This window comes from Cetorhinus maximus, chromosome 23 (genome assembly GCF_964194155.1).
Source record: "Cetorhinus maximus chromosome 23, sCetMax3.hap1.1, whole genome shotgun sequence".
NCBI classification, from domain to species: domain Eukaryota; kingdom Metazoa; phylum Chordata; class Chondrichthyes; order Lamniformes; family Cetorhinidae; genus Cetorhinus; species Cetorhinus maximus.
The window spans coordinates 53,753,653-53,777,738 of NC_135901.1; the positions used below are offsets into that span (position 1 = coordinate 53,753,653).

At 42.8% G+C, this 24,086-nt stretch overlaps 1 protein-coding gene and 2 non-coding genes across 3 annotated transcripts in view; all 3 read left to right on the forward strand.

The window, feature by feature from the left end:
* Positions 1–24,086, forward strand: part of LOC144698562 (uncharacterized) — a 1,040,782-nt gene that overhangs the window by 99,810 nt on the left and 916,886 nt on the right. The window lies entirely within an intron of this gene.
* Positions 12,049–12,121, forward strand: trnak-cuu (transfer RNA lysine (anticodon CUU)). Its single transcript has one exon. It is a non-coding gene; the product is annotated as a tRNA-Lys (tRNA).
* trnan-guu (transfer RNA asparagine (anticodon GUU)) lies at positions 14,237–14,310 on the forward strand. Its single transcript has one exon. It is a non-coding gene; the product is annotated as a tRNA-Asn (tRNA).

Genomic DNA, 24,086 nt, shown 5'->3' on the forward strand with positions numbered 1-24,086 from the left:
AGCCAAGGACAGACATGTGGGCAAGAGAACAGGGTGGAGTGTTAAAATGGCAAGCGACAGGGAGGTTTGGGTCTTTCTTGCGGACAGACCGCAGGTGTTCCGCAAAACGGTCGCCCAGTTTGCGTTTGAGGTTGACCACTCCTCATAATTTAACCCTTGGAGTCCAGTTGTTATTCAGGTACATCAGCACTGCTCTCCCACTAAGGCCAATATAGTCTATCCTTCCTAATGTGTGATGCCCAGAACTGAACACAGTATTCCTGTCCTGATGAAAGGTCATGTTGACTCGAAACATTAACATGTGGTTGAGGTAAAAGGTTTGTCTGTTCTGTTTGTGGGAAAAGCACCGACATTTTCAAAATCCTGGTTAGACTGCACCTGAACCACTGTAATAAAAATAAAAAATGCTGGAAGTACTCAGCAGGCCTGGCAGCATCTGTGGAGAGAAACAGAGTTAATGTTTCGAGTCAACATGACCTTTCATCAGGACAGGAATACTGTGTTCAGTTCTGGGCATCACACATTAGGAAGGATAGACTATACTGGCCTTAGTGGGAGAGCAGTGCTGATGTACCTGAATAACAACTGGACTCCAAGGGTTAAATTATGAGGAGTGGTCAAACAAATGCATCAGAGTAAGTACAGCACAGAAAGAGGCCATTCAGCCCATTGAGTCCATGCCAGCTCTCTGTAGAGCAGTCCAGTCTGTCTCATTGCCCCACTGTGTCTTCAACCCCCTGCATGTTTATTTCTCTTAAATGCTGGTCCAATTTAATTTTAAAGCATTGATCATGTCTGCTTCCAGCCTGCTCGTAGGCAGTGAGTTCTGGGTTATTACCACATGTTGTGTAAAATGTTCCTCCCTGCATTTGCCCTGTATCTATTGCCCATAACCTTCAATATGTCTCCCCCTAATCCTTGTACCATCACCAAATGGAAACAACATTTTCTTTGTCCACCTTTGTCTAAACCTGTCACAATCATGTTCACCACTAACAAATCTCCCCTCAACTCTAACTCCAAGAAGAACAACTTCAGCTTCTCCAATCTCCCTTTGTAACCGAATTCCCTTTTTCCTGGAACCATTCTGGTAAATCTCCTCCGCATCCTCTCAAGGACCCTCACCCCTTTCCTAAAGTGTGGAGACCAGAACTGGATGCAATACTCCTGTTGTGACCTAACCAGAGCTTTATGACGGGTCAGCTTATTTTCCCTGTGTTTATGCACATTAAATCTGCTTATGAAGCCCACGATCTCATATATTTTGCGAACTGCTCTCGCAATATGTCCTTTCGCCTTCAAATGTGTATGCACATCAACCCCCAGGTCCCACAGTCCCTACACACCCTTTAGGACTGTACCATTGAGTACCCTATTCATTCTGCCAATATTCATCATCTCACTGTGAGGTTTGTATTCCCTGGAATTTAGAAGATTGAGGAGGATTTTCTCGAAGTTTTCATGATATAAATTGGAAATGGTGTGGTAGATAGAGGGGAACAATTTCCATTGGTTGGGGAATCCAGGACTGAGGAACATATTCTAAAAATTAGAGCCAGACCTTTCAGGAGCGAGATTAGGAAAATCTTCTCCAGGTAAAGTTGGGAGAAGTTTGGAATTCTCTTCCTGAATTAGCAGTTCATGCTTGATCAATGTTCAGTTTCAATCTGGCATTGATAGATCCTTCCTAACACAAGGTATAAATCAAGGGACAGGAGACAAAGGGTCACACATCAGCCGTGATCTGATTGCATAGTGGGACAGACTCGAGGGGCTAAATGGCCAACTCCTAGAATCATTGAAACTTAGAGCACAGAAGGAGGCCATTCAACCCTTTGTGCTTGTGCTGCCTCTTTGAAAGAGCAGTTGTGTTTAGTCCCACACACCCACTTTCTGTTTGTAACCCTGTAAGTTCCTCAATCCCAAATCCCTGTCAATTCCCTTTTAAAATTCCTGATAGAATCAGGTTCCAGCACCTTTCCAGGTAGAATGTTCCAGATCCTGACAACTCTCTGTTGGTGCAGAAACTGCTGAACTCGATGTTGAGTGTGGAAGGTTGTAAAGTGCCGAATTGAAAGATGAGCTGCTGTTCCTCGAGTCCCCATTGAGCTTCATTGAAACATTGCAGGAGGCCGAGGACAGAGAGGTCAGAGTGGGAGTGGGGCGGAGAATTAAAATGACAAGTGACCGGAAGCTCAGGGTCAAGCTCACAGACTGAACGGAGGTTGTTCCACAAAGTGATCACCCAATCTGTGTTTGGTCTTCCCAATGTAGAGCAGACCACATCATGAGCAGTGAATACAGTAACTAAACTGCAAGATGTTCAAATAAATCACTGTTTGGTTTCATCTTGCACAACCTTGAGAACAGCCCGAAGAGAGATACTTTACTTGAAGAATAAAGGTTAAAATATAATTACATTGTCTATCTCAGGGTGTAATCCAAGAACACCACCTTGTATTTACAGGAAGGGTTGTGAGGCTGGAGGACGTTAGAGATACTGAGGATCCGGTTGACATTGTCTATCTCACCGGTGTCAAATTCATTTTCCATGGTGGCTCTGATCCAATATCCTGACAATGGGCGAGGGCCACATTCAGCAGAATTTATAAAAATGGAACTAGATACAAATAAACTATATCAGTATTTACTGACACCTCGGTTTTATTTATTGTTCCTGCTGCTCCCGGTACCCGGCATCTCTTCGCTTGAACCATCACATCAACACTCGGGGCAAATGACTGGGCTGAGGCCTGTCTCAGATAAAAACACCAGGACCACTTGTCACCACAGAATCTGTCGCGGAAAAACGGAGTGAACACTCAGAACCTGGAGGTTTGTCTAGGAAGTCTTTATTAAAGTCATGATATCACGGAGAGCCTAGTCACATACAACGGAGCGAACCAGTCTCTGCCTGACACCTCTTTACACACATAGATATAGCAAAAGGTTCGTGACAGAAACTTGGGCAATTACAATATCAAAAGATAGCGATCAGTGTTAACGGTTTAACGATTAGACAGGACAATGTCATTGGTTTAGCAAATAGACAGGACAATGTCAATGGTTTAGCAAATAGACAGGACAATGTCAATGGTTTAGCAGATAGACAGTGATAATTGGTTACATATCCTGGGCAATGCACACACACAATAGTTTTTTTCTCTTAGATTTTGCCACCGACATCCGGAGCCCCTTAGTCTGGGAAGGTAGCACTGGCCCTTTGATTTGCTAATTTATGTGCTGGCTGCATGACTGTTTGGGGATAGTCTACAGTAAATTACATTATACATGTATTTTAAGTTTATTTCTCTCACAAATATAGGTGTATTTTATTTCATTCACAACTGTACGTGTATTTTATTTCATTCACAATTATACGTGTATTTTATTTCATTCACAATTGTACGTGTATTTTATTTCATTCACAATTATACGTGTATTTTATTTCATTCACAATTGTACTTGTATTTTATTTCATTCACAATTATACGTGTATTTTATTTCATTCCCAATTACACACGTATTTTATTCCTCCACAGTCCCTCCTTGTTAATCTTTTCTTTTAGATTAACACCAGTGAGGAATAATATCTTCATCATCATACGGGGGTTCATAACCATGAGGAAAAGTCTGGTCCCTGGCGGGGTAAACTTTCTCTCCCCACCAGTGGGCTTCGCTGGGGCCAGTGCGCATCATTTGGGGAATGATTGGGGCACCCCCTAATCCAGTGGAGACACTATTGATAATCTGGGAGCAGCAAATCTGTAAAGTAACACACGCACAGCACCCTATGATACATGCTACGAATATCCCAATTAAAAAGTATAGCAACCAACTTCCCCAACCGGAAAACCAACCTAGTATTGTAGACCACTGAGAATCTTTTTTATAAAAATCGCTCGAACTTTCCCCAGCCTTCTTTATTTCTTGTACCTTGTCCATGACATGCTTTCCCAAGTCAGTGATATTTTCAGAGACATCGGGGACAGAAGTGCAGCACTCTGAGCCTATCATAGCACAAGTGCCACCTTTTTCAGCTAGAAGAAAGTCGAGGGCCATCCTGTTTTGTAATACGGTTAGGCGTAATGCTATCATTTCAGTGGTGCTGGCTGAGATCTGCTTCTGTGTTTTAATCAGAGCATCAGCCATTGAATTAGCGACTTTTTCAAGCGCAGCTGCCAGGTTGATAATTTCACGTGAATTACGAGCTGATCCATAAGGGGGCAAAGCAATCATCCAGAATCGTTCAGATTCCGAGATGCCACGGCGATGTAGGCGCCGATGTGGGTGCATATCTGATTTACCTATATGGCGAAGATAGGGATTTAAGTATGCTAGGTAGCAACAGCCACTCCAGGTGGGAGTGGTTTTGTTCTTTTCCGAATTTCCTACAGACATGTTAGAGGAAAAGGACAGCTGAGGCATCCCAGGCAACCAGGGGTAAGCTTTATCTCCACGAAGCCAATATGTACCATTAAGAGGGTCTGGTGGATGTTCAGCACCGGCGGGCTTTCGGACAGATAGGCCAAAGATGTATGACACTGTGGTATGACAGGAGCTTCGTCCCAGATCATAAGTGCTGAGTGTAAGGCTGGAACACCAGCAGGTGGCGTTTACCGGCTCTAGTGGGGATCTAATTCTAATCCCATGTTCTGTATAGTTCCACCCATTGGCAGGTGGAGAGCGACGGAACCAACCCCTAAACATATTGTGCTGCGGTGTTACAATATCAAAAGTTCGAATGTCAGCATACTCAGTGTCATTTAGAGGAACAGCACGCCAATTACCCGACTCTCCCCCATGTTGGGGAGTCTGGGCACATATCCAACAGGCACCCTGTCCTACCTCTCTAGCATAGGTGCGGCATAGAGACAAAAAGTGTTGGGAATCCTTTGGGTACCCCCCCTCAAAATATAGCAAAAAGACAGAATATAGCAAAAGGCAGTATCCGATACGTAATGCAAATTAGTTCACTGATAATGACGGTTATCAGACTGCCGGACAATGTTTTTTACAATGAGTGGCGTGGACCCAATCTTCCTCCCTTTAATCTTCAGGGCCGTTCGAGTTGTTAGCAGCACAATGTAGGGTCCTTTCCACCCTCTCATGCAATTCAGCTGCTGTTTTGCATAGAGGAAAATGAGTACAAATCCAACCTTTAGTCCGATGAATTTGCGAGGCTATGGCCTGCATTCGTTGAACCGCAGAATTGGTATTCCATGCCCCCGCAAGGACCACGCAGGACAGGATCCAAATCAGAGTCAGCATTCCGACGGCTCAGTTAAAGTTCTTGCACAAGCACTTCCGTCCGAAGTCAGCGTCCGCTTGACGTGCGATGCGTCGATCCACAAGGGCGTCCTTCAACCTTTACGACCATATGGGTGGTGAGCAGGACTTGGAAAGGCCCTTCCCATCGAGGTTCCAAACAGTTCATTCTCCTGAAGGTCTTTACTAGGACTAGGTCCCCGGGCTGGTATTGATGGCAGTCTTCAATGGTCGGCTTTTTCTGAGCTTCTACTACCTGTATATGCAAGCTCTTGAGAGAATTAGTGAGCACTATACAGTGTGTAATCATTCCCTCATCCATAGCGTGGATGTCCATTTCCCTAGCAGACAAGGGTGGGGTCACTGGGAGGCGCATAGGACATCCCATTACAACTTCATAAGGAGAGAGGGAGGTGGTACACTTAGGGTGAGAGCGCATAGTCATGAGGACCAAGGGTAGAGCTTCAGGCCCTTTCAAACTAGTTTCTTCACATAATTTAGTTTGTTTTTTCAGAATACCATTTTGTCTTTCCACCGCTCCAGTAGACCGGGGGTAGTATGGGCAGGAAAGGTCATGGTTGCATTGTAAGGCCTTCAACAGTTCCTTTATCACTTTAGCAGTAAAATGAACAACAATTTTACAACAACAACAGCATCATTTCCTCGGGTGGGATACGCCTCCACCCATCGCGAGAACAAACATACTTGAACTAAAACATAATTATATTCCATACATTTAGGCATTTGTATAAAGTCCATTTGTAGGTGTACAAATGGGCCCCATGGATGGGGTCCCCGTACCAGCAGTCAGTGTGGGCGTCTTGCCTGGGTTATGTCATTGACATAGGTATGACAGGTATTACTAATACAATGCCTATTAGCATATTACTATTCACTATACATTCAACATTCATTCTACATACACGTGTTAAACTCCTGAGCTGGCAACCGGTCAAGTCATGATTCTTGTGTCGTGAGAGATTCAATAGATGCTCATTAGTTACCCATGAAGGGACTACCCCTTCTTTAGTCTGTCTTAAATTTTCTCCTGCTTGTTCCAGTGCCCAAGATCCATAGATGTTGCAAACATCATTTCTGCTTGCTTTGTCTGAAATATTTTTTCCTATTTCAATTAATTTATTGATAGTCCCCGCATGACTTTCGAGCACGGTAGCCAGACTTTGGATTAACCAATGATGTCCCTATATTGAATATCATAGTGGCATCATTTATCAGGCTGCGCTTAATGCGGTTTCCTCCCAAGCCTGATCGCATCTCGCCATTGAACTGAACTGCTTCAGTCATCAACTGGTGCGTCAGAGCCGTATAGAGTGCTTGGGTATGGGTTGAGCACCATTGGGGCAGAACGACACCAGATACATTCAAGACTACGGGTACCAGCTCATGGTGTACATTATCATACAAAACTTCTGATCAACCAGTACCAAACCATTTGTCGGTCCTGAATGCATAGTCGGACAAGATGGATCAGTCGGTGTGGTTTGAGGGGCTTCAATTATCTCTACTCAGACTGTGAAAGTAGAGGTGGGAAGTGGCTGGGTAGTGGCGGACCTCCCATGCTCGATCTGAAGCAAACCCTTACTACAATTTGAAAGCACTTGTTCTCCTACTGTTACATTTATCATTCCCCGTTGCGTCGCATTCAGCACTGTCCATGCTGTACCAAAGTTCCTCCTGCGGTGCGGGATGAGCAGTGATGATCCCCGACCTTGTTGCCAGTACTGATAGGCCCACGACCAGGATCGTAGATCTGTGGAGACATTAACTTCGGCTCCCGTTCTCTGGGTTACCGCTTGGTCAATTGTCATGTATCTTTAACTGTGTGTAATGCCTCCATTTACTTCCCGTTCTCACATCTACAAGTGCGCATGTATCACCTGTCATAATTACCTGATATGGTCCATTGTTGCTCTTTGGATTTGCCTGTTTCCATATCCTTAATCATCTGTCAGTCTCTAACTTCCTCTCTCAACTCATGTAATCACCTACTTAATTCCCTTTCATTGTCCTGTATTTTTCCTTTCTGTGGCCCTACACCTCCTACTATGATACCTTCAGGTAATTGCATGGCCCTTACCTGTTAGCATTTCAAATGGGGTGAACCCAGCGGTCCTGCTTGGGGTAGCCCACAGTGCATTAGAATTTTGGGCTGTTCCCTGTCTCTTGATTGATGTTTTTTTTTAAAGTTCAGTTCATCCTTTCCACCATCCCTGGTCTCTGGGGGTGGTAAGGAATATGGAATTTCTGTTTAATCTTCATAAAATTACACACTTCTTTAATGACTCTCCCTGTGAAATTAGTTCCCTGATCTGAATCCATGTGGGTAGGCTCCTTCCAGTTTATTCTTTCCTGCTGCTGTCTCATGTCAGGCCTCAATTCCTTAAACAACTCAACAATGCACCTTCTTATCCTATCTTTCAATGGCTCAGTATTTTCACTTCCAGTGATAGTTCTCTCTGGGATCCGCTTAACTCTGCCTGTCATCAAGGTGTTAATCCTGTGGTTTTACTTTTTGTAGCTTGCAGGCACATTAATATAGTCAGTAATACATCTATTTAGCCTTTTTCCAGCTTTCCCTTTACCTCTAAGTTTTTTTTTTTTTCCTGACCATGATCATCCTAAGGTTCTCTGGAGTTCAGTTTCTCTATTGTCTTGATTGTTTAAAATGTTTCCTTACTCTTTAGGCCATATTAACTATTCCATTTCAACGGGGATCTCTGTCTCTAGATCTTTGCTTATCTCCCCCTGTGCAGTTCCAATGCCTCAGTTGATGGACAGATTATCAAATTCATTTCCCTTAAAACAGTTTGTACATTATGTCCTCTTTTCCTAACTCATTCTCCCACTTGCCTCATACCATATTGCACTTGCAACAGCTCCCATCTTATCTTGTTCAGGTTGCCTGGAGAGACTTTAAAATATTCTCATAACAGTTTTAAAAACAGAAATCAGGTATTAACAAGTTTTGCTTCCTTTTCTTCTTCTCAAAGATTTTATTGTCTTAAAAGAAACCCACTAAATTGTGTCTGACCCTTTTCTTTTAGAATTATCCCAGATTCATTAACTCGGCCAAAAATTGGATTTCTGCCAAACTTTGTCAAGGTCTTGAGCTTAGCTTCATATTTTGGGAACAGACTTACAAACACAAAAGCTTGCAACATTTGAATTAGTGCCAATTGTTGTCAGACCTTTTAAAATGAAAATTCCCTTTTGAGAACTTTATCAAGAACCAAACCTCAAATTTTTAAACTTTGTAAGAACTGTAATTTACACTATCAAAATTAAAACAACCTCTTTTTCATGTGTAACGATTTGTATCCAAGTTATGATTTCCGTATGTTTATCAACACATTATTTATCTTAGACAGCATCCTAGTGATTCAAAAGTAACCTGTTAAATTACACTGCATTTTACATCTCAAGATTGTCCCAAATTCAAATTCCAGTGCTTTTGGAAAGCAGATTTCCTTTAATATTTAATTCATCTCTTCTTAAGAAACCCCTTTTTATCCATTGGAACCATCTAGACCTTGTGTTTATGTCTTTTTGTTCTCCTAGAATCCTTCTGAATTTTAAGTAATTTCTTTTTCTCAGGATTTTAGAATACGAACTCGCATTTATTAATCCCAATCAGCTTGGAAGTTGATGATGAGGGTTATTCCCTACTAGTCTGCGAGGGGGTGGTACAAGGGTTCATCTCAAGGATGAGATAAAGGCAAGCCCTGTTTTATCTTTATACTCCCTTCAAATTACGATTTTTGCCAGAAATCTCAACTCAAACCTTATACTCAAGACTTTGGAATATTTGAATAAACTTTTCCTTTAATCTAATATGGGACTTTCGATTCTAACGTGCTCAACTATACATACAAAAAACAATCCAGGGAAAAAAACACATTAAAGCTCACATACAAATGCTTCACTTCACACGAACAAACACATAGATAAAGGTATGTATCGATACTCCTATAATATTGAACTTAACTCTAAACGAATCTTCGAGTAGCAGTGGGGGGAATAAAGGGACCTTGAAGGCTCCACCTATAGGGACCTTCAAACTGACGAAAGCTCACATTTTCTCTGCTGCTGCTTGCAAATTGCTCATTAACCCCCTAGGGGTACCCTTTCTCTCTCTCTCTCTCTTCAGCACAAACAGCTCTTGTAATTTAGATCAATTCATTCTTTTTTTTTAAGTTACAGAAAATTCAGTAGCGGACTATCTACCTCCCTTAAAACATATTATAAGCGCTCAAATCTGTCCCGATTAAAAGTTCCAGCTGGTGGGAAGCTCTCTCCTTTACCTTGAGTCCATTTAACCCAATCAGAAACATAATGGACAATTTCAGTACCGTAATGGACATACATATAAGCATTTGGAGTTCCCTTCAAAGGGGGAAACTGGGGTTTCTTTGATGTCATATTTCCCATTTTACTTAATAATATACACAAAAGAAAACACAGAAATTACTTACTTTTCACCTCCATGGGACTCGAAACCCTGGATATACTACTACTATTTTTTTTACCTCCATCCATTTTTCATTCCGTTTTCTTGCCCATCTTCAAAGTTCCTGTTTTAAGCTCCGGTTTCGCCGGTTTCAGTTTGTTCTTAGTACTTTGTGAAGCGGGGTGAGTGGCAGAGCCCGCTCTGCTGTTGCGACCTCCCATTTTTCTGAAAAGAAAACACAATTAACAGCGCGGCGCGTTTCCTACCCTATGCGCTCACCGGTGTTTAAGAGTTCCTTAACAAGTCCTCCGATTCTTTGGGTCACTTAAGTCTCTTTGGTATGTAGCTACCCTTTTACTCGCACTCCCCCTTTCAGCTAGGATGCAGTTCGTACTCTCCCCAACTTAGGAGAGTTGTTCCTCCCTTTCTCCGCGAGGGTTCTTTTTTTAGAGATCCGACGGCCCAGGATTTCAATCACCTCTCCAATATAAGAGGTTACTGGACTTCAGTCGGATCCCATCCTCATCGCCAATTTGTCGTAGAAAACGGAGTGAACACTCAGACCCAGGAGGTTTGTCTTGGAAGTCTTTATTGAATAATGACATCATGGAGAGCCCAGAAGCATACAATGGAGCTAGCCGGCACTCTGAGGAAGCATCAGAGTACACACATATTTATAGTAAAAGTCGTACATATCAAAGAGCTTGAAGGTGATAAGACTGTCTAACCTTCAATAATTAATTACATTGAGAATCATTGTCTTTGGCATGCAACACACAATTAGTCTATTCTAATTTATGACTATACAGGATATTGGGGGAAGCCCATCTGGTAATAAAAAAGTGAGACAGAGAATAGATAACCATGCTTGACCTTATCTCTAGTGCTAGGGGGTGTACCCTCTAGAGAACAGATGACCATTGCTTGATCCTGTCTCTTTGTGTTGGGGGCAGACATCCTAGCCTTGTCTGAAGGATTCTAGGAAGCTTGTTTAAGATACTCCTTTTCTCCTTTCCTGCTCAATTAGCTGGCAGCTGCAGGTGTGCCTGCTAAAACAAAAGAGGGAACTGTGCTGTAGTATTCCACTATGGTTTTAACTGTTTAACCCTTAGTTGTCCTGTAGATGTATTTTATTCTTCCGCAAGATGCAAGAGGACATTTCTCTCTTTTCTTTGAGTGGAGACTGTTCTGTAACTAAATGTCCGGCTGTTACAAAGTGGAAGATGATTGAAGTTTTCACATGATCTTATTAAGTAGCTGAGGACACTCGAAGGGCCGAATGGCCAATTCCTGAACATTATTTTTTATATTCTAATTCAGTGTCAATGTTGGTGAAGACAATGTTTGTGTCTAATCTGAATGTGGTAGTGAGGCCGAGCGGGATCAGCCGCTGGTTCAGGTTTCGATCTTTCTGGTGATTTGGTCTTCACTCCCACCACTGCCAAACTTTCTGGTGCTTTGTTATTTGAGGCACTTCCAAATAATTCTCCGTGCGGTGAAGGGGCAGCTGAGCTGTGCCGTGTTGTATTTCAGTTGGAAGAATGAGGAGAGACAGTGTAAATCCCAGGGAGACTGGGAAAAGGTGGGGCAATGGCACAGACTGGACGACCTTCTTTCACTGGAACTCCCTGTATTTATTCTATTATTTTAAACAAACAACATGCAGCCTTTACCCAGTTGTCCTGGCCAAGTGGTTCAGGCGCTTTTCCACGTGATTCGAATCCTGCCAATTCCCCTTCTTCTCAATCCTGATTGACACAAACTGTTTGCAGAATAAATTATCATTCAAATGAAAAAGAAAATCACCCAAACACCCCCATGTTTCTAACTTCATTTCATGTGCAAAACATTCACTACATTTGGATCCTAAAATGGAACAATAATTGGCCAAGTTGGTGACATCCTTGCTTTCTGTGTGTTTGTCTCTCCTTTGGCCCCTGTCATTCTCGGTGTATATGTCTGTGTGTGTTCCTCTGTGTGTGTCAATGTGGTTCAGTTCCCTGAGGGGATGGACACATATTCACTTCATAAACTTGATTCACATTAATTCTGCAGCTTCTTATTAAAATGTCAAAGAGAAAAATATCAGGATGAACAATGCGAGAGGAGTTTGCAATGTTTGGAAGGAGGTGCAGCTAAGAAGTGGAAGATGTCACTGATGGTATTGGTGATTGAGAGGAAAGCATTGTAACCTTGGGGCTTTTGTAGGTCGATCACCTTCCACACTTTGAAATTCAGAACAAGCTGAGGCTCCAGGGAGGAAGCAACACTGATCACCCTCAATTTTCGTATAGGAAGCAAAGTGCGCGCATGCCCAGCTAGGTCAGTCAGTAGAGCGTGCGACTCTTAATCTCAGGGTCGTGGGTTCGATCCCCACGCTGGGTGCTGCCGTGTTTTTTAAAGCTTTGCTGCTTTCATGGGTGATCCCCAGCTCTCCATCCCTCTGGCAGTGTCACCGCTCAAACTGAGTCTTTCTCCATTTTGCTTTGTTAATATCACAGCTGCTGGTTTCTGAGTGAAAACGACCCTCCCCTTCACTAGAAGTCAGAGAGTTTCGTGCTTCGCATTTGGTGCTTTCACCGCCGAAGCCTAGGCTCAACCCCTGATCAGGGGAAAACTGTTTTTCTTACCGCTGTGTGAACTGTCATAATGCACAGGAATTCCTCGTGTAAACTGTTAAAACGAACCTGAAATTTAATGCATGTAAGTGTGAAGTTATTCATGTTGGTCGGAAGAATGAGGAAAGGAACATCACATAAAGTTCTGAAGGGGCTTCTGTGTTACAGAGTGAGTGGTTAGGATCTGGAATGCACGGCCTGAGAGGGAGACAGATTCAATAGCGAATTTCAAAAGAGAATTGGACAGAAAATACAGTTCTCCGGGGAAAAGGCGGGGGACAATAACATTCTAACATGAAGTTGCACAACTAATGTGAATGAAGTTTGCGATGGTAAAAAAGTGTTCATCCCCTCAGGGAACTGAACCACATTGACACACACAGAGGAACACACACAGACATATACACCGAGAGTGACAGAGGCCTAAGGAGCCACACACACCCAGAGATAAGGATGTCACCAACTTGTCCAATTATTATTCCCTTTCAAACTGCAGATTTGGTGAACACTTGCAGATGAACTGAAATGAAGAAACGCGGAATAGAAGCAGGAGAAACACACGGGAGTGTTTGGAAGGTTTTTATTCCATTTCACCAATAATTAATTTTAATTCTGGATTCACCTAAAGTCAAGAGCAGCAGACAGCGAGTTCGGCAGTATTAAAATCTACAGGGGGAGAGTCTAATAGATTTCAAACCTATTGTCTTAACCACTCATCCATGATTACAGAACTGCATCAATTTTAATCTTGTTCGTATGAAATCACAGGTTTATAACAGAGAAAGAGGGCATTTGCCCCCACATATTCCCAGTCACCCTGCAATTCATACTGTGTCTCCTTGTTCTTCCTGACAAGATGAAGGTCTTAATACATCGACGGCCGTGAGCCTATGCTCAGGTGAAGTGACTGAATGAACAAATCGACTGAAGCTTTGATTCGATCCCACGAAGAGAACAGAGCCCAGACAAAACACCCTAACCCAGCCGGCCACGCTCCCACTGTCAAAGGTAAACTAACCATTGCCTTGGGTGGTAATGGCTTCAAATTAGAACATAAAAAACAGGAGCAGGGATTGACCATTTTGCACCTCGAGCGCCTCATAGTGTTAGAGAATCAGTGCTAAGGCTACACACAGATGGAGGCCATTCGGCCCGGGTCATAGGAACAAAGGACTCAGGGGCAGGAGTGGGCCATTCACCCCCTTGACCCTGCTTCACCATTCATTGAGGTCATGGCTGATCTGGTTGTGGTCTCAACTCTACCTTCCTGTCTGCGCCCCATAACCTTTGAATCCCTTGTCTATCAAAAATCTGACTAATTCAGCCTTGAGACAATTCAATGACCAAACCTCTGATGAAAATAAGTCTACAGGCTCATGACCCTCTGAGAATGAAAAATCTCCGCGGAAAAGGGAGATCTCTTCCTCTTCTGGAAACTAACTGACCTGGCCCCACTCCCCCACCTTTTCCCCGGAGACCTGCATTTTCTGTCCAATTCTCTTTTGAAATCCGCAATTGAATCTGGCTCCCCCACAATCTCAGGTAGTGCATTCCAGATTCTAACCACTCGCCGTGTAACAGAGAAACCCCTTTAGAATTATCGGCTTTGGGTTAATCAGAATACTTGGTAACAGATAAAACACTGAAATGCTCGAAGGGTGATAGCTCTGGTTGTAGGAGGGCTGGTTCCCGGGGACATGGATGTGTCGGCAGTGGGTGGGATCAGACCATTTCCATGTATCCACAATGAATGTCCCACCCTTTATTTGGGAAGAGTAAAACTGATAGGGAATAATTGTCATTGCAGTCGCGGCAATCTGAAACTTTCACTCACTGAGCCATTGGCTTAGGATATTTTACAGAGTGCAAGTGCTTCTATCAAGTCACTGTGGCGCAATTGGTCAGCGCATTCGGCTGTTAACCGAAAAGTTGGTGGTTCGAAACCACCCAGGGACGAAGCTGCCACTGTTTTCTCCCCATCACCACTCATTAACGCTCTGGTTTGTTCTGGGGCCCTGAAACCACAAAAAAATCTCCCACTCTCACGTTGAAAACTCGGCTGTCGCCCATTGAGTTCCCAAACCAAGCTCTGTTTATGGATATTCATTTCAGATAGAACAAAGAATTTGAACGATCGTGTACCCCCATCTAAATCAATAGAGATCTATGAGGCTATTGGATTGAAACCAACCCATCAATTAATCGCCTCTTCCTTAGCTCCACGGTGAGTGAGACAGGAAAAAGTAACAATATTCCAGCCCCACACTCTCCAATCACCCGCTGCCAGTGGAAACATCTTCTTATTTTGCTGAATGTTATCTTCAGAAATGGTGAAGAGCGAATCTAATGTGGCTGCAAGATCCTGCATTCAGTTCACATTCAACAACAAACAGGAATGGGAGCGATACAACTTCTCCACACAACTGGGAGATAATGTTTCCCCTGGCATTGAGATAACCACTGCACTACAGAAACAATGGGCAGAATCACAGGGACTGACTTAGAATATCAAACTGTGCAGTCTTACTGCACTTCCAAACCCTGTTTTGTGGAAGTACAATTCGGCTGAAAAACATAGACATGCGGCAGAAAAAATGACCTGACATTAGAATCATAAAAATGACAGAGCACTTCAGCAGGTCATTCAGCACTTCACACATGTGTGAACTATCTCACTGAAATTCGTCTCATTTATTGTCTCTTTCTCATAACCGTGCCTTTTGGAGAAAATTATTCAAAGCCTGGGGAAGTGCCAATGTCACATGGATGTGAGATAATGTATTCGGCTATTATTTGCCAACAAGCGAGAATTGTGCAGCTTCTCACAATTAGATGATTCAGTTTTGATAATATTTTTGCCAGCTTTCGAGCTGATGACCTTGCACATGTGAAGAGAATGTGATAATCACTATTTGTTTCTTTATTGATTTCTGGGACGTGGGCATCGCTGGCTAGGTCACTACACCACAGAAACAATTTGCGAGAAAAAGTCAAAGGGACTTGTATTGAATTTCAAACTGTGCAGACATGCTGCACTGCAAAATCCTGTTTTACAGGAATAGAACTGGGATGGGACATTTTGGAATGCTGCAGAGAAATTGATCTAATTGTAAACTGACACAGCTCATTAGGTGGCTATTTGACCCGTCGTTGTGTGCTTTCTTCAAAGAGCCACTTAGTTCAAATTGCTAAATAACTTGTGACAGAGGCTGTTGTAGAAAAGAGGGAAAGGTTTACTACAGCTATACAAAGCCCTGGTTAGATCACACCTGGGGAACTGTGTATAGTTCTGGGAACCGCACCTTATAAAGGATCAATATTGGTCTTGGAAACAGGACAGTGCTGATCCAGCAGAATGTCAGTTCTGGAGAGTAAGTGGACATTCTCCCCTCCATAAATTGAGGTCATCCAAAACTGCTGCCTGTGTCTTCACTCACAGCAAGTCCCATTCCTCTCTCACCCTTCTCTCGCTGACTGACATTGGCTCCCGGTCAAATAATGTATCCACTTCAAAATTTCTTATCCTTGTGTTCAATTCCCTCCTCGTTCTCGCCCCTCCCTATCTCTGTGATCTCCTCGAACCCCATAGCCTCTGAGATACCTGTGCTCCTTTAATTCTGGCCTCTTGTACATTCTGAATCAGAATCGCTCCACCATTGGTGACCGTGGTTTCATTTAACGAGGCCCCAAGCTCTGGAATTTCCTCTCTAAACCTCGCCGCCTCTACCTCACTTTCGTCCTTTAAGATTCTTCTTAAAACCTACCTCTCTGACCAAGCTTTTGGTCACCTGGCCTAACATCTCCTTATGTGTGTCAGTGTCAGACTCTTTTATATAATGACTCTGTGGGTCATCTTTGGAGGTTTCGTTAAAGGCACTATCTAAATATAAGCTGTTATTGTAATGGGACACACAGAGAACAAGAAAAGTTCCTCTTGTACCTTTCACCCTGATATTTTTTGATCTGAGGTTGCACAACTAATGTGAATAAAGTTTGTTCCGTTCAATTTGTGTCCATTCCCTTGGGTAACTGAACCACATTGACACACACAGACGAACGGAAAGAAGAAACCATGGGAATGTTTGCCTATTTTTGATGTTGTTTATCCAATAATTAATTCCACGGGAATCTTATCAAAATCAGGAATGATGAGAACTGGAGCCGGCAGGATTTGTAACTCTGTGAGGAGACCCCACAGGATTCCACCCCCATCCCCTTATCCACTCCACCGTGAACACTGGACCGATTCTGACATCACTGCTGTTTGTATAAAGTCACAGACAGATACATCAGATGGTCATTCACCTGTCGACCCTCTGGTCGAGCAACTCAGCAACAATTCCACATCCCGCCTTTACCCATATTTCTATCGTCTCCTCGTTCTTCCTGTCAGAATACAAGGACACACACTGAATATGAGGTGATATCTGCTTGTCCATCTGGGGCTGCTAAATATTGGCAGTGGTGGGATTCGAACCCTACCCTAATAGAGACTGAAGCTTTAATCCAGCGGTTTACGTGGTTTATGTGGCCACGCTACCACATCGCTGATTTTGTTAATCATTTCCTTCACTGGTGTTGAAATAGAACAAAAGCAACAGAGCAGGAATTGACCATTCGGAATCTGGAGCCAGCTCCGTCAGTTAATCAGATCATCCTGCACTTTGTAACAAACAGAAATCATCTCCACTCAAAAACACAGTGAGCTGCAGTGAAGGGTCGGCACCATTTAAACTGTCATTCAACTGGTCTGCTTCCGAATCTCCTGCTAGAAATGAGAAGAAAACTTCTCACTGAATTCACTGCGGGTCTTGACACAAGGTAACAAAGTACATGTCGATAGAATGGGTTATAATATGGCAGAATAACCGGGAAAGAGCATTCGTGGTATTGGGGAACATTAAGTTATGGAAAGTTACAGGAAACAAAGAGGCCATTCGGCCTGGCGTGCTGCTGTCAAAGAGCAGTTGTGATTGGTTGATCAGAAGTGGTCAATTACTCTTCCATTTCACACTGCGAATTTAGTGAATGTTTGCAGATGAACAGAAATAAGAAACACGGGCTATTTGGATGGTTTTTATTCCAAGTAACCGATAATTAATTCTGCAGACCGTCAGTTAAAATCACTTGGCCACAACTACTTAATGAAATTGATATGTTGTTTGTATAAAATAATAGAATGGATACAGAGAGTAACAGAGAAAAAAGACTTTCAGTCCCTGCCATTAACCCAACTTAGACTGCCTCTCCCCATTCTCCAAACCAAAATGCAACACTGCACAGATCAGCCGTTCTCTGGCCACACAGAAGATTTTTTGGAAGCTTCTCAAAAACAAACCACCGGAAAGTTTAACAACCGCGGGAGTGGAGCCCAAATCACAGGTAACTCGATCAGCACCTTGGTCCACTCGGCCACTCAACCACAGTCAGAGCAGAAACAATCATTACCTTGACTGGTATTGGCACTGAATTAGAATGTGCAAAATTATGATCAGGAATAGGCCATTCGGCCCCTCGAGCATTCTCAGCTACTTAATAAGATCATGTGAAATCTTCAATCATCCTCCGCTTTGTAACATCTGGACATTTAGTAGCTGAACATTCTCCACTCAAAAATAAACAGAAATAAATATCCTCTTGCATCTTTGAAATCTGCTCTGTTTTTTTTCCATCTGGACCATCTTAATATGAAGCCGCAGAACTAAGGTGAATAATGTTTGGATGGTAAAAACTAGGAGCTGAACCACATTGACACACACAGAGGAACACACACAGACATATACACCGAGAGTGACAGAGGACAAGGGTTTGTCTCTAAGGAGAGACAAACACCCAGAAAGCAAGCATCACACCAACCTGGCTCCGTTTTTGTTCCGCTTCCAACTGCAGGTTTCGTGAATGAGTAGAAATTGGAAAACTCCCGAGCGTTTGGATCGATTTGATTCAATGTAACCAACAATTAACTCTGTAGACACAGAGTTAAAACCAGGAACAATGGGAAGTGGGAAACCCCAATGGATTTGGGCTCCATCGCCTTAACCACTCGGCCACGACCATATGCCCTATGCACAGGATGATGTTGTTAGTATAAAATCATAGATGCCTACAGCAGAGAAGGAGTACATTGGGCCCATCGTGTCCGTGCCGGCTCTGTGGGAGAGCAACTTAACGAATTCCATTATCCTGCCTTTTTCCTCACAGCAATTTATATTGATTCTCTCAATCTGAGCTGGCACTTGTTCGACCTGCTGTTCAAGCTGCTCATGTACAACTTTCAATTTCCAAAACCCATCATCACTGCAGCTCCTGTGAAACTGACAAGGTGACACACGGCAGAAATTCATCACTGATAAGAGGGGATCTAATTGAGGTATATAAGATGCTAAATGGGACAGACAAAGTAGATGTGGAGCGGATGCTTCTCCTTCTGGGGCATTGTAGAACGAGAGGCCAAGGGGCAGTAGATTTAAATCAGAAATGAGGAGGAATTACATTTCTCAAAGCGTCGTGAATCTGTGGAATTCACCACCTCAGAGTGCAGTGGACGTCGGGACGCTGAATACACTTGAGGAGAGAGACAGATTTTTAATTCTTAACGGGTTGAAATGTTATGGGGAGAGGGCGGGAAATTGGAGTTGAGGCCGAAATGAGATCAGGCATGATCGTATTGAATGGCGGGGCAGGCTCGAGAAGCTGAATTGCCTACTCCTGCTCTTAGTTCTTATTTTCTTATGTAAGGTACTTAACAGGCTGATGATAACAGTACCTGTTTTAAACAGTGAGAGACAGTGAAGGATTGGCACCGATAAAAGTGTCCTTCAACAGGCCTGGTTCAAAATCTCATTCGAGAAATAACAAGAAAACACATTGAATTTGTTCTATGTCTTGACTTCAAACGAACAGGATACAAGGTAAGAAAATATATTTCGCTGGATTGGGTTATAAAATGGCAGAATGAGCGTGAAAAAACAACCATGCTGTTGGGAAATATAAATTTATAGGAAGTTACACTTCTCGGTTTGGTGTGCTGATTTGAAATAGTGGCTGTGATTGTTTGATCAGGAGTGAAATTTCTGCCGGTTTGAACATCAAGCAGAAAAACTTATCCCTTTACCACCCACATTTGGCCTCGCAGCATCATCCCTTTAGTCAGTTTATTCCTTGTGCCTTGCATCTTATCACTGTCCATCAGTAACAGAAACGGAATGAGGACAACTGCAATTATTGTGGCAACAAACTGAAACTTCAGCTTGTTAATACCAGCTTTAGGGTATCTTGCAACTCACCTTGGTACATGTTCCTGTGGTGTAATTAGTTATACATGTAACAATTGCATGAGTGGTTGGTAGATCGAGAACAGTCAAACATGTTCTCTTTTTCCACCCTTGGATATTGACTGCTGCACAGTTCCAGGCTTTTTTATGTGTCCTTTCACTGCCAGAAAATATTCCCTAAACTTTGCCAATGCTGCTGTTATCCATTAACTCTTCAGCTAAAAAATATCTTGTTTTTTCCCCCCAAATGGGACATGGAGAAAACGTGGTTGTGACGATACAAACCCATGTTCAAATTCAGAAATGAGGAAGTACAGTTTAGTTCATAGGCCGAAGAATCTGAGGTTGTTCTTCTGAAAGCCGAGAAGGAAAAACAGGGATTGTGATTGAGCTGATTAAAATCATGAAAGGTTCAGACAGAGAAATTAAAGAGAAACTGCTTCAAATGGATGAAGGGTCGATAACCAGATGGCACCGATTTAAGATGAGTATCGGAAGTACCAGAGGCAATAAGGTGTTTTATTAAATTGAAAGTGATTTATTGTAAATCACTGCCTAATGGAATGATGCAAACAGAATGAATTGCAGCCTTGAAAAGGGAAGACGAGAAGGAGGAAAATCTGCAGCAATGTGTGGAAAGGGTGCGGGTGTGGGACTGGTTGCACAGCTCTTGCAGACACAGTGGATCAAACCATCTCCTCCTGTTTTGGGAAAGGGTGCCGATGTGGGACTGGTTGCACTGCCCTTGCAGACACAGTGAGTCAAACCGTCTTCTGTGTGGGGAAAGGGTGGGGAAGTGGGACTGGTTGCACAGCTCTTGCAGACACAGTGGGTCAAACCGCCTTCTGTGTGGGGAAAGGGTGGGGAAATGGGACTGATTGCACTGCCCCTGCAGACACAGTGGGTCAAACTGCCTTCTGTGTGGGGAAAGGGTGGAGAAGTGGGACTGGTTGCACTGCCCTTGTAGGCACAGTGGGTCAAGCCGCCTTCTGTGTGGGAAAAGTCTGGCGAAGTGGGACTAGTTGCACTGCCCTTGTAGACACAGTGGGTCAAACCATCTCCTCCTGCGTTGTACTTTCCTGTGACTCCGCGATTTGACTCACTTCTGAAAAATGGATCAGACCATTTCAGAAAGTTAGAGTCAATTCACTATTAAGCTCTCATCTCACTTTCATCCTTCATTCACTTTCCGCTGCCGAGGCTCCAAGTGATAGAATTCACTCCCTCAAACTCTCCACCTCTGTCCACTCTCTCTCCACTCCTTTAAGATGCTCCTTAAAACTTACCCCTTTTACCACGTTCCTGGCCATCCATCCTAATATCTCCTTCTGGGTGGCTCACGATCAAACTTTGGGAATGCTCCTGAGAAGTGCTTTGCGGTGTTTTATTGGATTAAATGTCAGTCAGTGAAAATTGTTGTTGTTCAGCTCCACACGGTAGGATTGGAGCTGAGGAGACAGAAAGGATCCAGCTCAGTCAGTGGCATTCTGCCTCGTGTGTGGAAGTACAGCTAGGGAGAGATACTTGAACATTTGGGCTCTATTCCTGAGTTGGATGAGTTGTTTTCTCCATGGAGACTATGAAATATAGTGACAGAGTCAATGATTGAAGCAGAGACCAGGGCAACATAGAAGAACATGTTAAAGAAGTGATAGGATGACAAGGTGAGAAAGAGCGTGGTGGAAGAGCGGGTCTGTGAGATTAGGACTAATTCTGTTGGGGAATCTAAACATCGACTTGTTGGAGGTGACAGTCTGTTTCTGTTTGGTAATACTTCTGAAACTTTTGGATGTCAAAAACGCATCAATGGATAAATGGCAGCATGAAATATTGGGTACAGTAGATGAAATTTCACTAATAAATTAACCTCCCACTATTGTGAGAACCTATTTATCATTCACATGGATTGGGACAGACTTTGGTAAACTGAGATGTCATGGGAATGTGTTAATTATTAATATCACCCATGTTGACTCCAGGTTAAAGTACCACCAGGAAATCAGTTAATTAGCGCACTTTTTTCTTATTCTTATTTTATTTATTTTACTTATCTTATTTATTGTTATTTATCAGTCACATGTAGGCCAGACCAGGTGAGGATGGCAAATTTCCTTCCCTAAAGGACATGAGTAATCAGATATTTTTTTACGAAAACTGATGATAGTCTCATTGCTTGTGATTGCAGATTTATTAATTGAATTTAAATTCCACCAGCTGACGTGATGGGATTTGAACCTGTGTCCTCAGAGCATGAGCCTGGGCCTCTGGATTACTCGTACAGATGTCCCGGCTTTAGAAAAACAGCTCATCCTGAAAACAGCCCCAACTTTGCATTCAAAATAAGAAATCGAACACTAGAAAGTTAGTGCACCAATCATTATAAAACAGAGCAGCATTTACCTTTACAAATATGTATAAAATATTGGAGCCAGTGTCCATAATTTACACGTCAAACGTCACACAACAAATGTCACAATGTGTTACTCATACAAAATCTTGAAAAAACACAATTCCAGCTACTGACCTGGAGCCTGATATTTACAAACAGTTACAACTATCATCTTAGTTGGATTTCTCCATTTAGAGCAGTGATCTTAAACTCAGAGTTTAACAGTTAAATGTTACAAATGTGCCGCAGCCTTCAGAGGACACGTGCGCGATAATTAAGAATATCCAGTTAAGATAGGATGGAAGTCACTTCCATTTAATAAAATGTCTTCCTTTGGATTGTATGAAGTCTGCTTCGCACAAAAAAAATCACCTGATTCTGAAAGGGGGTGAATATAAAGTTCGAGTTTGCTGATTTGAATTTGATTGCTTTCTTTGCTCGACTGGAGTCTTCAAAAGATGGATTGGAAAACACAGGTGGAGCAGCGCACACAGGTTAAAAAATCAATTAAATAGACGCGTATTATATCAGCACATGAATAAATATCATGTTTCAGTACCTTTTAAGTAACATTTTGTTTTCATTTCTCCTCTTAATATATTTGAGCCAAGTTTAATTATTGGCTCTGAATGGTTGTATCCTAATTACAACACTGTGGGTGTACCTACACCACAAGGACTGCAGCCGTTCAAGAAGGCAGCTCACTACCACCTTCTCAAGGGCAAGTAGGGATTGGCAATAAATGCTGTCTCACATTCTGTGCATGGATACACAAAACAGAAAAAATACTAATCACAAATTGAAAACAAGCCTGGGATCAATTGAAATACAGATCTGTAAAAATAATAATTGCAGAAGATGAATCTTGAAATTTAAAAGTAATAAAACAAAGCTGGAAGCACTCAGCAAAATCAGCATCTGGGGGGTGCATGATTCATCAGAACTGCCCTGTCCAGTTCCCAACAATGTATCAACATGAAGCAGGAAACTCTCTCCTCCCTGCTCCCACTGCTCCTCACTGAGCCTGAACTGGGTACAATGTGTCAACATGAAGCAGAAAACTCTCTTCTCTCTGCTCCCACTGCCCCTCACTGAGCCTGAACTGGGTACAATGTATCAACATGAAGCAGAAAACTCTCTCCTCCCTGCTCCCACTCCCCCTAACTGAGTGTGAACTGGGTACAATGTGTCAACATGAAGCAGGAAACTCTCTTCTCCCTGCTCTTACTCCCGTCACTGAGTGTGAACTGGGTACAATGTGTCAACATGAAGCAGAAAACTCTCTTCTCTCTGCTCCCACTCCTCCTCACTGAGTCTGAACTGGGTACAATGTGTCAACATGAAGCAGGAAACTCTCTCCTCTCTGCTCCCACTGCCCCTCACTGAGTCTGAACTGGGTACAATGCACAAGGAGCCATTACTGTGTCCAGAGTTTCCTAAAATTATTATTTATTAATAACGTTGAAAGTAGTGTTACTATTAGTTATGTTAGAGTGGGTTAACACAACCGTTTAAACTACCCTCTGGGAAACTTGGACACGTGCTCCTTGTAGACAGGGCATCATTTCACTTCACAAGGTATCAGAGGGAGGATTAGCATACTCCCATCCCATCAGCCTTTCCTTCTCATTTCAACATTCCAGCAGATAAATAATGTTTCAATCTGCTAATATAATTGTAGAAAATAAGCTTTAACTGATAAACTCAATCCCAGGTGAAAGTGTGCAATGCGCTGAAATCAATTCATTTTGCTCACCACAAGTGTGAACAGTTTGCGTTTGCTAGACCACCGCTTGTCTGGGGAAACTCCATTAGCTTTGCGCAGTGGCATTATTTTAATCAATAAGGTTTAACTGAGGTGTCACTTTAATAGTTGACACAGCAGCAGTCACATCTGATGGAGAAAACTCTGCACAGGGATTTTCTCAGTTTGGCCACCTGTTAACAATCCAGCTTTAAAAGTTCCAAGGATTTAATTCGCAACAGTCACGTTCTGAATGACAAAGCAGAGTTTAAATGCTCGGCGTATGGAAGGAAAAATCACTTCTTCACCCGGACTGCTGAGAATC